We start from the raw sequence: 18284 nt of genomic DNA, 5'->3' as shown, positions 1-18284 counted from the left end.
GTTAAGTACAGCCCACTTAATATCATAACCCATTGGTGATTCCCAAATATCGTAACCCATTGGTGTTTCCCAGCTTTGTGCCATAATAACACGCAATTAAATTTAACCCTAAAGAATGTCTTATAATGGTGCTTTGTGTTTGTATTCCTTCTCTCCTGTGCGTTTATCCTACCACCTACAAATTTCCCCTTCGGGTATTTACTCTCTTGTGTAATTATCGTGCTATTTTCCAATTCTACCTCTACGTGTTTTCTTTCTACAAACTATTTTTCTTCCCCACCCACCCCAGCTCCACCCAGCCCGGCTCCCCCCTCCATCCCCCCCATCCCTGCCCCTCTAAACCCTCCTCCCTCCCACAGCCCGCCTTCCCGCCCATTTAAGAACAAACCCTCCCTTCCTCCCCCCCACCTAACCAGGTATCCCTTACGGGCGTTTAACGTGACCGAACCATCCATAACCCTCCTCACACCCTATCTCACAAACACCGCCACAGTGATCCCCCCCCTCCCCATCCTGAAAGCTACATTATCCAGCCATGAATTTATCAAACTCATTTACAAGCACTCTCTTCCCCTATCTCCCCTCCCTTTCCCCGTGGCTAGTCCGTAAAGACTCCTTGTTATCCTCCAGCCATTTCAATGCTCCGGCTGCTGAGTCAAAAATCTGAACCCCAGAGGGGGTTACCACTCGCAGCCTTGCTGGGTATAAGAGGGCATATGTTAAGTTATATGTCTGAAAAGTGGCTTTAACTGTCCGGAATTCCGCTCTGCGCCTCTGTAAGTCAGGAGAATAGTCTGGATAAAAAGAAATCCTTGAACCATTAAAGGAGATATCCCCCTTCTCCCTTGCCTTACGCATTAATGTCACCTTGTCCTTATAGTTAAAGAACTTCAACATTAGAGGTCTGGGGCGTCCCCCTGGTGGTGGTATTCTAGAGGGATACCTGTGGGCCCTCTCTATCGAGAAAAACGGTGAAAAACCTTCCTTTCCAAACTTGTCTGGCAACCAGGACTCCAAGAATTTTACGGCGTCTGGGCCTTCACTTTTCTCAGGTAGCCCCAGGAGTCTAATATTGACCCGGCGTGCTCTATTTTCTAACTCATCCATTTTAAAGGCGTAGCTGTCCAAGTTTTTTTGCATATTCTTAACCGTATGCTGTATTGGGTTTAAATCGTCCTCCAGCTGGCTTATTCTGACTTCCAGCTCCGCTGTTCTTTCAATTACTTTCTGGATGTCCTGTCGCACTAACAGTATGTCCTCCTTCATTCCTGTTAGCTGAGCTGCCAGGTCTCCCAAAGACTGTTGGCATACATTAACCGCCTGTAATACATCCCTCAGGGTTGGGGCCTCCTCTTGCGGCCTGCCAGGTCTATCAGCCTCCAATTCTCCTTGGGTGCCGCCCATGCTCTTCTTACTCTTACCCTCAGGAACCAAGGTAGACAATGGGGCCACTTGGCCTTGACTTTTTCTATCCGTGGAACCCCCGGGGTGAGATTTGGTTTGTACCGCCTGAGCCCCTTTTATTGGGGTTTGATCTGGGGTATGCATCGAGGCATGCGCAAACCGCTCTAGTTTTGCCGCGGCTGAACTTGCTGCTTGTGTGCTTTTTTCTTTTTCTTTAGAGGAGCGGAGATGTTGTATCCCCTGCCCCTCCTGCTGCCCCTGGTCTTCCCCGCGGCGTCTAGACATATTTACTTATGTAGGCCGTTCCCCCAGGATAGAACCTGAAATATAGCTGGAGACCTGGTGTACCAGTATCAAAACCTCCCCAGGGGACCCCCAGCTCCTTACCATACACAGGAGGAAAACCACTGAGAGAGGAAAAAGAAGAAATACCCCTCCAAGAGAAAAAATGTCTCCCTTTTTCACACCGTCCTCTAGAGAGTTCCTGCTAAAGCCCTATGTTTTTATATAAAAAAAAAAAAAAACCCGTGCAAGGCTGTGCCCACTAATGACCTTAATCAGGAGTAGTTAACCGGTAGTAAGCTTGCCGTTAATCAGTTATATATAATATCGTTCAGGGGGTTTGGAGAGAAAAAAAAAAAAAAAAAAAAAAAGGGACAGTCTTTATCAACATCAAGGGAACAGAGCTGATAACAGTTCAGTGTAAAACATTATAACTGTGTAAGCCTTAAATCCCAGCACCGGGGAAAGTGTAACAGGTATAAAACACATGTAAAATATAGATTGCGTCCTGCCGAGCCAGCTTCTATAAGAAAAAAAAAAGAAAAAATAGTCCTTATCAACTTCAGAGAAGCAGAGCTATTTACAGTTCAAAATATGGCATTATATCTGTGTAAGCCTTAGATCCCGACACAGAGGAATACACAACAATGTGTGAAACACAGGGGGAGTGTAGATTGCATCCAGCTGATTTAGCTTTTGTATACCAGAAGTGGAACGGAAAAGACCCCAGTGTAGTGATCTTTTAAACCATCACAAAAACACTCAGTGTACTAAGCTTGACTCCTCTCCTCTCACCGAGGGAGGGTATTCCTCAGCTATATTCCCCCACTGGGGGCACTGGGGGTACTCACGGCTACCATATACTGGGAGGTGACAACGTCTGGATAATGCCCACGCTGGTCTATCTGTAACTTCGGCCGTTAGTAGCTGGCGAAGATTACCATGCCTTCACTCTAGCGATGTCCCGAAAGTCCTCGGCCGGGCTCGCCATGCTTCTAGGTATCTTCGGCCGTATTCGGACAGACTCGGCTTATGCCGGCACTTCCGACCTCCCGGTCCTCGGGTTTCGCTGCTCCCTGAACTATACGTCAAGCCATCCAGCGTGTGTCTCTCGGAGATAGGGCGAGGAGGAGACAGAGCAGCGGCGTCTCACTCACCTCGGCCCTGCCACATCTTCCCACCCGCACCACGCCCCCTCACACATCCGGTCACCGCCCCTCGTCTTCCCCGTCATTTCTAATGAAGTGCAACAGAAAAGATCCCGGTTCCAGGATGTTAAACTGTTGCTGTGTGAGACTCATGCTGCATACACACGATTGGACTCTGGTTCACCGGACCATGTCCGCCGGACAATCCACCCATGTGTTGGCTCCGGCTGACTTTTTCTTCCCAAAAGTCCGGCGGATTTAGAAGTTTTGACTCACAATTGTCAATCTGCCTGTCTGTGTGCTAGTCCACTGGACTTTTGAAATTAACGGACTTGCCCACACATGGAGAAAAGTCCGTTCATTTCGAACGTGGCATCAGGTAGACGGAAATAGCGAAGGAAGTCAATGTTGCTGCCTCCATCGGTGAGATTGACACGTCACTAGCCCCGTCACCTGGTATGGATTTAAAGTGGAAGCCCTACGCCGAAAAAACTTTATGGGGGTCCCCAAAAAGTCCATAGCAGACCCTTATCCAAGCACGCAGCCTGGCTGGTCAGGAAAGGGGTTGGGGACAAGCGAGCGCCCCCGCTCCTGAGCCGTACCAGGCCGTGTGCCCTCAACATGGGTGGTGCTTTGGGGAAGGCAGCCCCCCCACCCCAAAGCACCTTGTCCCCATGTTGATGAGGACAAGGGCCTCTTCCTGACAACCCTGGCCATTGGTTGTCGGGGTCTGCGGGCGCCCCCAGATTCCGGCCCCCTACCCTATGTGAATGAGTATGGGGTACGTTGTACCCCTACCCATTCAGCTGGGGGAAAAAAGTGTACGTAAAAAAACACAGGTTTTTAAAATACTTTTATTAGACAGCTCCGGGGGTCTTCTCTTCCGTCTTCGGGGGACTTCTCGCCGAACTCCTCCGCTAGCTCTTTAACTAGTGGAGGAGCCCAGCTTTCTCCTTCATTGCCGCCGTCCGGGGGTCTTTTTCCGACTTCAGGGGTCTTCTCCTGACTTCGGGGGTCTTCTTCCGACTTCGGGGGTCTTGTCCCACTCTTCGGTTCTTCTTGCCGCTATCTTCTAGCTTTTACTAGCATTTGCCCAGTCTTCTGTCGCCTTTTGTTTCTTCTTACTACTTCCGATGTTGACACAACACTCTCTTCAGCCTTAATGGCAGGGACGCATTGTGCGGCGACTTATATAGGGACAAGGGGTGGGGTCACCATGGTGACCCCATCCCTTATGATGTCACAGCCCCGGAGGATGCAAGGACTGGGTTGCCTCCCTCGTCCCCACCCCCTTTCCTGACCGGCCGGGCTGCATGCTCAGATAAGGGTCTGCTTCTTTTATTTGTTTTGTTTTTTTGGTGCAGGGCTTCCCTTTTAAATCCATACCAGCTGACGGGGCTAGCGACGTGTCAATCTCGCCGATGGAGGCGACGACATTCACTTCCTTCGCTAGTTCTGTCTACCTGGAGCCACGTTCAAAATGAACGGACTTTACTCCGTGTGCGGCCAAGTCCGTTCATTTCAAAAGTCTGGTGGACTCCCGCCCTAGTCCGCCGGAAAAGTCTGATCGTGTGTGGGCAGGCCGCTCATTCTGAAAGTCCGGCGGACCTCCGCTGCAAAGTCCGGCGGGTTATCCGATCGTGTGTACGCAGCATTAGAGTGGAAGAAGATGGCCGATTGCAGTTTTTTTGAAGACCCGGCTGCAGCAGCGACATGGCTTGACCAACGAGGATGCCCGGGTGTTTAACATGACTGCTAAGTCACCCCTGTGAGTACGAAACCTTGAACTCCTACTATGAGGCTTTACCGATTCCCCCCCCCCCCCCCCCCCCCATTTACTATGTTACTATGCACTTTGACTTCTCCATGCCCCGTCCTATGTCAAGGAACGGGGACATAAACTGTGGACTATACAAGGGGGGGAATGAGACCCTGTTATATTGTACCACCTTATGCCTCTGATCCGGGACCATATTATTGGCATGAGCACGTTCTTTTCCCCGCGCAGAACATCCAACACCCTTTCTGGATACCGTGGAGCTGACTACCCATACCAACTACACGTGATATCCACTCATTCTTCTGTCAGCAAGAGACTCACATGGACGAGGCTCAGAGAGAATTGGACTCCGTTTGCGGCCTTAACATGTGCTATACAGTTTAGAATTGCCCCCTTCCCTACTAATACTGTGTTTTTGTTTTGTTTTTTGAACACGGTTCTTATTGGAAAAACTGCTTCCAGATATGTACCTCCAGTCAGTTCAATCGGCTGGATGACTGTTGAAGCCTTGGTTAAAAGGCACTGTAGGCTACCACCAAGTTGGGGAGGCGAGGAGCTGGGATGGATGGAAAATGCTTTGGATTGGAGCATTGGGCTGAATTGCACCATTGTGCACATGTTAATAACTTGGAATATATGCTTGAAAGCACATGGATATTATATGTACTATGTGATTATATTTGTTAGAACTAAACTCTGTAAGCTATATTGGTGATGCTCTGCCAGTCTATATGTACACCATTTACCCACAAGCCCCATGACTACAATTACGTTTTTAACATGAAACGTACGCGGAATGCAGGATACTATTAAACACGCTGCAGTGTTAGCATTCTTAAAAGCGCACAACGCAGATGTCATAGTTTTGTTGAAAACTCATGTTACAGGGCACTTGCAGGCTGCTTTGAAATGCCCCTGGATAGGCTGGGCCTATCATAGCACCTATAGAAACCTATCCAGGGAGGTTACTATACTGATCTACCCCCTTTGAGCTAGTATCATTGATATCAGCAGTGCAGATACTTGTCTGTACATGCGATAATAGCAAGCTATATTCCCCCTGTACAAATCATCAGATGTGGTTACGGCGGGGCTAGTGTATATAGCACAATACCCGATGGTGCCGGCAGTATGGATGGGGGACTTTAACAAGACAATGCCGATACAAATAGCGACCCGAACTAGAGAGCCACTGCAGACCAGGTTGTGTTGTATGTTAACCAAATTTGCTTTGGTTGATGTATGGAGACATAACCCAACAACCAGCGTGTATGCACGCCACTAAACTAGTTACAATACACTGTCTAGAATAGACTTCATATTAATCTCCAAAACTCTATTACTCAAAGTCACGGGCTCAAGATTTGCACCCAATGCTCTGTCAGACCATTCCCCATGCTGGATGACGGCATCTTTGGGAGACTCAACCCCTACTGGCTATCGGTTCTTACGGAACATGACTCAATAGTGAGGGAAATGCAATTCTTCTTTGAGAGGATTCAGGATCCGTCCACACTTAACTCACAAAGGGATAAATTTAAAATACACGCCCGCTGGATACTCTCTACTAGAATAAACAGGCTTAAACGGATATCCGAACTTATTAAACAATTGTCCTCGGATAAACTACAGGAATTCGAAATGACCTATAACTCGCACTCCTCTTCTGAAAACCTCCAAAAAAAGTTAAACTCCAAGTCCTTATGGTTACACAACTATATACTGAAAAGGCTAAGCAACATATATTCTTTTGTAAGCAGCAGGTCTAAGAAGAGTGAGAGAGAGTCGGGAACAGGGATGGCTGAACTGTTCGCCCGGCGTTCAGTTCTCGGCAAATTTTGCGTGTTCGTGATTCGCCCGATTGGCGGACTATTGCCGCTGTTCGCCCGGCGGACATATGTGTTAACAGTGTGAAAGAACTTTGACCCATGATGACACATCCATCATGGGGTACAGGACAGCCAATTGAGCACATGGACAATTGGACATTCCCCCTACCTTATAAATAAACCTGATCTGGCGGCCATTTTACATTCTGTCTTATGTCAGTTTAGGGACAGGATGCTATGTGGAGCAGGGAGAGACTGTAGTGACACAAATCGCTAGCTATTAGGTCCACAAAAGTCCTTTTAAGAACTGGTATAGGTGTTCAGTATATAGGGTTCTGGTGCACTGCTGTGCTGGTGATTGCTGAGTGCACTGCTGACTGATTCTGCAGCTGTCTTTTGTCAGTGTAGGGACAGGACGCTGTGTGGAGCAGGGACAGTCAGTTTAATCACTAGCTATTACTATTAGGTCCACAAAGGTCCTTTTAAGGATTGGTATAGGTGTACAGTATATAGAGTTGTACACGTATAATATACTGTCTTCCAAATATAGAAAGAATATTATACTTGACTGCTGCCCTATTCTGCAGCTGTCTTTTATCAGTGTAGGGACTGAGGTACAGTCTGCAAATCACTAGCTACTAGGTCCACAAAGGTCCTTGTAAGGACTGGTATAGGTGTACTATTTGGTGTGCAGTATATAGGTGTGTAATACACATATAAAATACTTCCATATATAGAAAGCATATAGAAAGCGATACTACAAAGAGTGACAAACGCAATAAAAAAAGTATTATAACTGGTGTGATAGACCAGTGGCCCCCAAAAACGACAGATTGAAGCAGGGTGTTATATACCTTCTTCCACATACATACTGCACTTCTCTAGAGACTTTTGTCACAGGGTAATTTAAAAAATGACAGGCAGAGGAAGAGGCAGGCCCTTCCGCAGGGGTGGTAGGGGTAGGGCAGGCGTAACAGACTTGAGCCAAAGTGGCAAATTGCAGAAGGTGCGTGCGATTACATCAAAGGACGCACCAGACTTGGTAGAGTGGCTCACTCAGCCTTACTCTTCTGCGCCCTCCTCATCCTCTCAAGCTGCACCCTCTTCTTCACTCTCTGCTGTGTGCATCCCCAAAGACACTACCACCAACACCACCATATACCTTCCGCTTGAGTCACAGGAATTATTTTACGATCCATATCAAGACTAGGGATGAGCCAAACACCCCCGGTGCGGTTCACACCAGAACTTTCGAACGGACCGAAAATTCGTACGAACTTTAGAACCCCATTGAAGTCTATGGGACTCGAACGTTCGAAATTAAAAGTGCTAATTTTAATGGCTAATATGCAAGATACTGTCCTAAAAAGGGTTTGGGGACCTGGCTCCTGCCCCAGGGGACATGGGACAATGCCTAAAATGTTTTTAAAAATGGCCGTTTTGGCGGGAGCACTGATTTTAATGACGATTAAAGTGAAAAGAAAGTGAAATATTCCTTTTAAATATCGTGCCTGGGGGGTGTCTATAGTATGCCTGTGAAGTGCCACGTGTTTCCCGTGTTTAGAACAGTCCCTGCAAAAAATGACATTTGGGAGCCGTCTACTTCTGATAGGACGTTCAGGAGCGTCCTTCAGAAGGAGTGGGATTGCTGAGGAGAGGAGAGCAGATCGCTGCAGCCAGCTGATGATCAGTGAGTATGAGCTGTTTTTTTTACAGCTTTTTACTCACTGATCACCAGTCTAGTGTAAACACACAACACACCACACAGTATAAACACAAAGTCCCCACATATGTCCCCAAAACCCACATGTCCCCAAAACATACATGTCCCCAAATAATAAAAACACATGTCCCTAATAATAAAAATATGTCCCACTAAAATCACATGTCCCAATGATTATCTGCACACATATGTACGTGATCACCTGCACACATATGTACATGATCATTTGCGTACATATGTCCGTGATCACACAAACCAATTATTATACACTTAACGGAATTTTTTTTACCAAAAACATGTAGCAGAATACATTTTGGCTTAAATTTATGCCAAAATTAGATTTTATTGGATTTCTTTTAAAATAGAAAAAATAAAGTATTGTTTTTTTTTCCAAATTTCCTTATATCTTCCTTATGCTTATATCGCAAAAAAATAAAAAACGGAGTTGTGAATAAATAAAACCAAAATAAAGCTCTATTTGTGCGAACAAAATGATAAAAAATGTATTTGGGTACAGTGTAGCATGACCGCGCAATTGTCACTGAAAGCGCTAGAGCGATGAAAGCTGAAAATTGGGCTGGGAAGGAAGGGGGCGAAAGTGTATTGAAGTGGTTAAAACTGCTTGCGGTTTTAATGTTATATCTGGTTCTGGCAATATGGATGAAAATCAAGGAGAAAAATGGCATGGGTAGCCCTCCCTGCCCATTACCAGCCTCTTTGGGTCTTGTATGGATATTAAGGGGAACCCCGTACCCATATTAAAAAAAAGGAAATACGTGTGGCCCCCAGGCCCTATATACTCAGAACAGCAGTATACAGGCGGTGCAAACAAGACAGGGACTGTGTAGGTTTGATGTGTTAAGTAGAATCTGTTTGTAATTTTCAACTGGTACATTTTTAAAGTGTAGCTCCAGTCAAAAAATTTATTTTTAAGCTTTTTGGAAAACATAGGGAAGGGTTATCACCCTGTATAATTTGTTTTGCCGTCTGTCTTTTTTCATCTCACTTGCTGTTGTCTCCTTCCGTTTGTAAGTTGGATGTTTGAAAGTAGGGGCCTGCCCTATATGCTCTGCAGAAATGGCGGAAACAAGGTGTTGGTGTTGCCACAACATTGTAAGCCCTCAAAGCCCTGCTGTGAACGATTATATCAAGAATTGTAATTACATGCCATTGTTGAACAGTGGTAGAAAAATTGACCTTTGGTTGTGGTGCTGGTGCCACAACACTATAAGTCCTCACAGTTACTCTGGGTGGGCACAGGAACGGGCCCTCCTGTGACATATTATATCAAGAATTGTAATTACATGCCCCTGTTTAACAGGGGCTAAAAAATTGGGCCTTAGGCACTGGTGCTGGTGCCACGACACTGCAACCTCTCCCATATACTCTAGTTGTAGTGCAGGAATGAGCCCTGCTGCAAAGCATTGCATCAAAAATTGTAATTAAATGCCCCTGTTAAACAGGGGCTGAAAAATTGGGCTGGTGGCATCACCCAGAACCAACAATGTTCTTCCAACATATCAGAGGAGGAGGAAGAGGATAGACAATCAACATAACAGGACAGTCACTCAGCATCGGCATAGGCAGTCTTGAAGGGATGTGATATTTAAAAAAAAAAATTATTCGGTTACATCAGCTTCAGGTGCTTGGTAGCTGTGGGTGATCCAAGACTGATTCATCTTGATGAAGGTCAGTCGATCAACTGAGTCGCCGGACAGGCGCACCCTGTGATCGGTAACAAAGCCACCAGCAGCACTGAAGGTATGCAGGACAGGCCAGTAGCTCAGTTGCATACTGTGCAAGCTCTGGCCAGTAAACCATCCTCAAGACCCAGTAAGCCAGAGGATTTTCGGTGGGAAAGGTGTCCAAGTCTGACCTTGCCCCTAGGTATTCCTGCACCATGTAAATCAGACGCTGGCGATGGTTGCTGGAACCAATCATAGCTTGGGGCTGCGGACTAAAAAATTGTCTGATTGCATCAGTCAGATGGCCACCTTCTCCACCGCTCCTTCTGACCGATGCCTCAGCAACACGTTGTCCAGGACCAGGAGTTTGTAACCTCTCAGTCTCTGGGAATGCGTTGCACAGACTTTTCTGCAAGGCCTCCCGGAGATGTCTCATCCTCTGCTCCCTCTGCGATGGCAAGATAAGGTCCGCAACCTTACTCTTGTACCGTGGATCAAGGAGAGTGGCCAGCCAATAATGGTTCCTCTCCTTGATCCGAAGAATATGAGGATCCTTCCGCAGGCTTTGCAGGATCAGGGAGGCCATGCAGCGTAGGTTAGCTGAGGCATTCATTCCGGAGTCCTCTGGGTCACTAAGGACAACATGATACGCAGCTACCTCCTCTCAGCCACGTACAAGTCCACGGGATTTCTTGGGACTGTAAATCATCCCTACAAGACTGCTGCTGATGCTGAGTGCCAGCCTCCATCTCCATGCTGACACAATCATCCTCCTCCTCATCCTCATCCTCTTCCTGTGTGATGGATGGCACAGCAGGAACACTGTCTGGATAAAGGGGGCCTTGAGAGGCAAGGAAGTCCTCCTCTTCCTGCCTCTGTTCTGCCTCAAGTGCCCTGTCCATTATTCCATGCAGCGTATGCTCCAAGAGGTGGACAAGAGGTACATTGTCACTGATGCATGCACTGTCACTGCTCACCATCTTTGTGGCCTCCTCAAATGGTGACAAGACAGTGCATGCATCCCTGATCATGCCCCACTGGCGTGGTGATAAAAAACCGAGCTCCCCTGACCCTGTCCTGGTGCCGTAGTCGCACAGGTACTCATTAATGGCCCTCTGCTGCGTGTGCTGCCGCTGCAGCATGGCCAACGTTGAGTTCCACCTGGTGGGCATGTCACATATAAGGCGGTTCTTGGGCAGGTTCAACTCCTTTTTGAAGCTCATCCAGCCGAGCACAGGCATTAAATGATCCGCGGAAATGCACACAGACTTTCCTGGCCTGCTTCAGGACATCCTGTAGGCCCGGGTACCTTCCCAAGAACCGCTGCACCACCAGGTTAAGGACGTGAGCCACACAGAGCACATGGGTCAGTTGTCCCTGTCGGAGGGCGGAGAGGAGGTTGGTGCCATTGTCGCAAACCACCATTCCTGGCTTAAGCTGGCATGGCGTCAACCACCTCTCAGCCTGCCCCTGCAGAGCTGACAAAACGTCTGCCCCAGTGTGGCTCCTGTCCCCCAAACAAACCAGCACAAGCACGGCATGGCATCGTTTTGCCTGCGTACTTGCGTAGCCCCGTAACGCCTACGGAGTACCGCTGGTTCTGAGGACAGAGCACTGGAAGAGGCCATGGAGGAAGAAGAAGAGGAGGGGGTGGAGGAGAGAGGTGTGTCACAACCAATAGTAGCATTTTGGAGGCGTGGTGGTGGAACAACCTCCAACACTACTGCACCTTGTCCTGCATCCTTCCCAGCTGCCAGAAGAGTGACCCAATGGGCCGTGAAAGACAGGTAACGTCCCTGTCCATGCCTGCTGGACCACGAGTCAGCGGAAATATGCACCTTACCGCTGGCCGCCCTGTCCAGCGAGGCAAGGACATTGCTTTCCACATGCCGGTAGAGAGCCGGAATCGCCTTCCGTGAGAAAAAGTGGCGTTTGGGGACCTGCCACTGAGGAACCGCACATTGTACAAACTCACGGAAGGGGGCAGAGTCTACCAACTGAAAAGGCAGCAGTTGAAGTGCTAGCAATTTAGCCAAGCTAGCATTCAACCGCTGGGCATGTGGATGGCTGGGAGTGAACTTCTTTCGGAGGTCCTGCAGCTGGGGCAGGGACATTTGCCTGCTATAATCGGACGTGGGTGTACTGCTAGCAGAGTGCCCGGAAGCACTTGGCTGTGACACACCTAATTCTACACCTTCATTCCTCTCAGAACAGGTTTCAGAGAGGACTGAAGGTCTAGTGGGGTTGGAGATGCCAGCTGATGAGGAGCAAGGAGAGGTCCGCTTTGTTCTTTGGTGTGGGTCTTTGAGGTACACTTGCCAACGAGCTGCATGGCAGGTCAACATATGTCTGGTCAAGCATGTGGTGCCCAAGCGGCTGATGTTTTGGCCACGCGAGATACACTTGAGACATATGTTGCAAATAGCAGCGGTGCGATCTGATGCACTCGTCTCAAAAAAGGCCCACACCAAAGAACTTTTAGAATAACGTGCAGAGGCAGCTCCCTGCACAGGCAGAGCTCTGCAGTGTGATTCAGTCGGTGCGCTGCCCCTAAGCTGGCCCCCGGAGGGCATCCTGCCTCGTTGGACATGTGCCTCCTCCTCCTCCTCCTTTCTCCTACCAGGCACCCACGTGGAGTCAGTGCCCTCATCATCCCCTCCCTCTTCATTGCTGGAGCAAACCTGGCAGTATGCTGCAGCTTGTGGAACATGACTGCCAGATTGCTGTCCTTCTTGAGCATCCCCTCTCTCTGCTCTCACGCTACTGCCTTCCTCTAGCTGAGTATCATCATCAGAGCCTACAAAACACTGGGCATCCTCCTAGAGCATGTACCCAACACTGTGCTCAAAGAGTTCAGGAGACTCCTCAGGAGGACGTGGTGGGTCTAGGGAAGGAGTCACTGATGATGACAGTGAGAGGAGGGAAGACGATGCGTTGGCAGCTGCTTTGCAAGTACCCTGAGCCTGGGTGAGAGAGGATGAGGAGGATGAAGAGGGCTTGGCCATCCACTCTACCAAGTCTTCGGAATCTTGCGGCTCAGCATGTCCAGCTGCCGAAAAGAAGGACAAGCGTGTCCCATGGCCACGTGCTGATGATGACGATGCACCGCGTCCACGACCAGCACTGTTGTCTCTAGACACAGAGCCTGCTTGCCCTCTTTTATCGGCTCGCACCTGTCTGCTTCTCCTTGCTGGCCTTCCAGACATGGTAATGGCCTGAAGGGAGATGGGAAAACCAGCAATTGGATAGTGTATATTGTGCTGGAGGCACACACAACACCCACTAACTCTTGCAGATGGCTCAATTAGAGAAGAGCTATGTAGGTGGATATAACGGTGTATACTGTGGTCAGAGCACGCAGACAGCATGCACAATCTCCTACAACTAACTGCAATCTCTATTTAAAAAGAGCAAGATAGCTAGCTATATAGGTGGATATAGCGGTGTATACTATGGTCAGGGAACGCAGACAGCACGCACAATCTCCTACAACTGACTGCAAGCTCTATTTAAAAAGAGCAAGATAGCTAGCTATATAGGTGGATATAATGGTGTATACTGCGGTCAGGGCACGCAGACAACAACCACTACAGAAGAGCAAGAACGCAAAATCGGCTGATAACGAACGGTGTATACTGTGTTGAAGGTACACAGAACACCCACTGACTCCTACAGACGCCAACACGCTACACAAGGCCGCCGCGCTGGCGGCCTTATATAGTGTGGGGCGTGTACTACACAGCCTGAGCTATGACTGGCCACAGGCATCCTGCCCAATGGGCAAACAGCCGATGTTCGAGTCGAACGTATGTTCGAACACGAAGCTCATCCCAAATCAAGACATTTCCGATGCGCAGCCACTCTTGGCATTGGATCAGGAAGAGAACTTAGATTGCACAGGAGGTACAAAGCAGACTGCAAATGTATCAAGAGCGAGGCATTAACCATGTACGGTCACATCTGGCGATCCCAGGACGCCGGCACATGGCTCCGCAGTGTGGGCTTTTTTTAACGTGTCCTCTGCTGACAATACAATCGGATGTTGGTGTAGTGATAGCAGATTGCCCGCAAGTATTTGGCACACCTAATTCTACACCTTCATTCCTCTCAGTGCAGCTTTCTGAGAGGACTGAAGGTATAGTGGGGTTGGAGATCCCAGCTGATGAGGAGCAAGGAGAGGCCCGCCTTGTTCTTTGGTGTGGGTCTTTTAAGTACTGCTGCCAACGGACTTCATAGAAGGTCGATATATTTGTCTGGTCAAGCATGTGGTGCCCAAGCGGCTGCTGTTTTGGCCACGCTTGATACACTTCAGACATATGTTGCAGACAGCAATGGTGCGATCTGCTGCACACATCTCAAAGGCCCACGCCAAAGAACTTTTCAAAATATGCGGGTAGTCAGCAGCGGAGCTCTACGGTGTGATGCAGTTGGGTGGCTGCCCTTAAGCTGGCCTCTGGTGTGCGTCCTGCCTCATTGGAGATGTGCCTCCTCCTCCTCTCTCCTATCAGGCACCCACGTATAGTCAGTGATCTCATCATCCCCTCCCTCCTCGTCCCTGGAACAAACCTGGCAGAATGCTTCAGCTGGGGGAACATGACTGCCAGTTTCTTGTACTTCTTGGGCACCCCCTCTCTCTGGGCTCATATTACTGCCTTCCTCAACCTGGGTACCATCATTGGAGCCTTCAAAACGCTGAGCATCCTACTGCAGCATGTACCCGACATTGTGGTCGAACAGTTCGGGGGACTCCTTCGTGCATGATGGTGGGGCTAGGGAAGGAGTGACTGATGACATTGAGCCGATGGAATAGGCCACCTTGGCAGCTGTATTGGCAGGCAAACTACTCTGAGCCTGGGTGACAGAGGATGAGGAGGGCTTTGTTATCCATTCCACCAACTGTTCTGCATGTTGTGGCTCAATAACACGGCCAGCTGCAGGAAAAAAGGACAAGCATGCCCCACGTCCACGTGCTGAGGATGCACCGTGTCTACGACCAGCACTGTTGGCTGCAGACACAGAACCTGCTTGCCCTCCTTTTAGTGGCCTGTGAGCATCTGCCTCTCCTTGGTGGCCATCCAGACATACTGTAAAATTTTATTAGCAAAACACTGCCTGAAGTTTACTAGAGAATGCACACCAGGAATGGCCTACAGTCAGATATAGGCTTGACTAGACTGGAATGCAGTGGATATATACATGTTAGGAGACTGTATGTGTGTGTGTATATATATATATATAAATATATTATGCACTGCAGCACACTGAATCACCTGTCTGCCTGAAAGTATATTTGAAAACGTGTGTGTGTGTGTATATATAATAATATGAGACTGTGTGGGTGTGTGTGTGTGTGTGTGTATGTATATATATATATATATATATATATATATGTATATATATAATATAGGCCTTTGGCCAATTATTGCGCTCTGATTGGCCAAAGCATGTGGGTCATAGTGCATGTTTGGCAAATCATCAGACAGCAATGCACTGCGATGTCGCAGTGCATTATGGGACATGACGCGCCACAAATTTGTTGCGAACGCTCCATAATATTCGTATTTCAACGAAAACACTCGAACAGCCAATGTTCGAGTTGAACTCATGTTCGACCCGAACATAAAGCTCATCCCTATTGTTTACACACACACGTCCCTGTTCTGCCTCTCGTCATCACGACCGCCGGTCAGGAGCATTGGCACCCCCCGCTGTGCAGCTGGCGTGCACCTGATATCCCGCTTAAAAGAGACAGACTTACAGCTACGACAGTTCATGGGATTGTGCCGACTTGCCGTAGTATAGTTTTCAGCCTATTATAATTATACAGCTGGGTAGGTGCTCTGTTATCCTGGATGGACGCCGTATGACCTCCTTCCACTCATGCACCTTGTGTGTGTCCTAGGAAGCAACAGTGACCTGCTGTGTCCTCTGGACACCAGAACAGTACAGTGTGACCATATAGTTATACTGTACTGTTCTGGTGACAGTATATAAAATTTTATTTCATTTCTCCACTTTCCAAAAAATTGTGACAACAAATTACAACGTCAAAAAATTCACAATGCTTCTTATAAAATCCTTTGGGTAATCTGAGGGGTATTTGTACTGTCCTGACATTTTAGGGCCTCAAGAATTTAAAATATAATTTAAATATAATGTAACTTTTTTTTTATATATACACACAGGACTGTACAAATATACAGTATATACCATACTTTGTAGACTCTAATGTTCACATAGACTAAATATACACTGATTTGGATTATTTTTACTAAAAAAAAAAAGCTAAATATATTTTGACCTAAATGTTTGAAGAAAGATTACTTATTTGTAACAGAGAAACTAAGAACAATGTGTTGTGTGTTGTTGTGTGTGGGTTTTTTTTTTTTTTTTAATTGTCAGTATTTTATTTTATTTTTTCATTTATATAGCAAATGAATAAAACCCAGTGGTGATTAAATACCACCTAAAGGGAGCTCCATCTACCAAAAATAACTAACAAGAAAAAAAACATAAGAATGTAATTTGGGTACAGCTTGGAAAGGGTGGTTGTCATTCAAAGTATGACAGCACTGAAAGCTGAAAATTGGCCTGTGCAGGAAGGGGGTGAAAATGTCCGGTATTGAGGTGGTAATTCAAATAAACCTTCATTAAATTAGAATGTATTGTCAAACTGTTTATTTAATATTTTATATCTGCTGTAGTGAGATCAAGCAAGATCCAGTATCTGTATTTACAAAGCTAGATTTGGAACCCAATCACCTGTACAGCAGCATTGTAACTGAGGCTCCATTTATACTTATGTTGCTTTTAAGCGTTTCTGCAGAGCTTCTTGCTGTGTCTTTTGCATTTTTTACCTCAATTTGCATTTTTTTTTTTTTTTATGGCAAATTTGTTGTTGTGCAGAATTCAAAATGTGGCAAAATAGTGTTAACAATGAGGTAAAAATGCAAAAAATGTAAAAATGCACTACGCTTCTCCACTGAAGTCTATTGAACCAAAACAGAAAAAAAAAAAAAAACAGTGTTTTGTGTTTAAAAAAGTCCCTGACCCTTTCCAAATACGCAGAGGCACAAAAATGGATTGATGTGAACATGTTCCATAGGAACTCATGTTCAAAATGTCCTGCGTTTCTGCAAAAAGCATGCATGTTTTTGCAAAAATTAGTCGGGCTGGGATGTTTTTCTTCATAAGAAAAGGTGTCAGTCTTGCCATTTTACCCCATAGCCCGGACATATGAAGAATACGGGAGATTGTTGTCACATGTACCACATAGCCAGTACTCGCCAGATATTCCTGCAACTCCTTTAATGTTTCTGTAGGCCTCTTAACAGCCTCCCTGACCGGTTTTCTTCTTGTTTTTTTTCATCAATTTTGGAGGGACGTCCAGTTTCTTGGTAATGTCACTGTTGTGTCATAGTTTCTCCACTTGATAATGACTGTCTTCACTATGTTCCATGGTATATCTAATGTCTTGGAAATTCTTATGTACCCTTCTCCTGACTGACACTATTTAACAATGAGATCCCTCTGATGCTTTGGAAGCTCTCTATGGACCATGGCTTTTGCTGTAGGATGTGACTAAGAAAATGTCAGGAAAGACCTACTAGAACTTGGGCGGCACAGTGGTGTAGTGGTTAGCACTCTCACCTAGCAGTAAGAAGGGTCACTGGTTCAAATCCCAACCACGACTCTACCTGCCTGGAGTTTGCATGTTCTCCCTGTGCCTGCGTGGGTTTCCACCGGGTACTCCGGTTTCCTCCCACAAACCAAAGATATGCAGGTAGCTTAATTGGCTTCTGTCCAAAATTGGCCCTAGTATGAATGGGGACCATGGATTGTGGGCTCCTTGAGGGTAGGGACCAATGTGAGTGTGTAATGTACAGGGATAGGGACAATTGTAGACACTCAGGTTGAACTGGATGGACTGGTGTCTTTATTCAACCTTACTAACTATGAAACTATGAAGCTGAACTTTATTTGGGTTTAATCAGAGGCACTTTCAATGATGGCAGGTCTGTACCGACTCCTATTTAACACGAGTTTGAATGTGATTGCCTAATTCTGAACACAGCTACATCCCCAGTTATAAGAGGGTGTGCACACTTATGTAACCACTTTTTTTTATTTTTTTATTTTTACTTTCCCCCTTCAAAGATTTCAGTTTGTTTTTCAATTGAGTTGTACAGTTTATAAGTCATATTAAATGTGGAAAAAATTCTGAAATTATTTATTTGTCTCATTTTTTTACGAGAGGGAGAGAGAGGGAGAGAGAGAGAGATATTTCAGCTGGCTGGAGAGGGAAGAATTCTGGGTGAGCAGATAAATAGAACAATCTTTTGGGGTGGAGGGGGGGCTGGATGCATGCTCTCTTGGGATTCAAGGCCTGGATCGAGAGGTTAGGCTTCCCTGGTTGGTGTGAGCGCGAGCTTA

The sequence above is a fragment of the Lithobates pipiens genome, unplaced genomic scaffold, assembly GCF_037356315.1.
Source record: "Lithobates pipiens isolate NorthernLeopardFrog02 unplaced genomic scaffold, aLitPip1_a1.2 Scaffold_1, whole genome shotgun sequence".
Taxonomy (NCBI): domain Eukaryota; kingdom Metazoa; phylum Chordata; class Amphibia; order Anura; family Ranidae; genus Lithobates; species Lithobates pipiens.
This window is presented reverse-complemented; position numbering follows the sequence as displayed.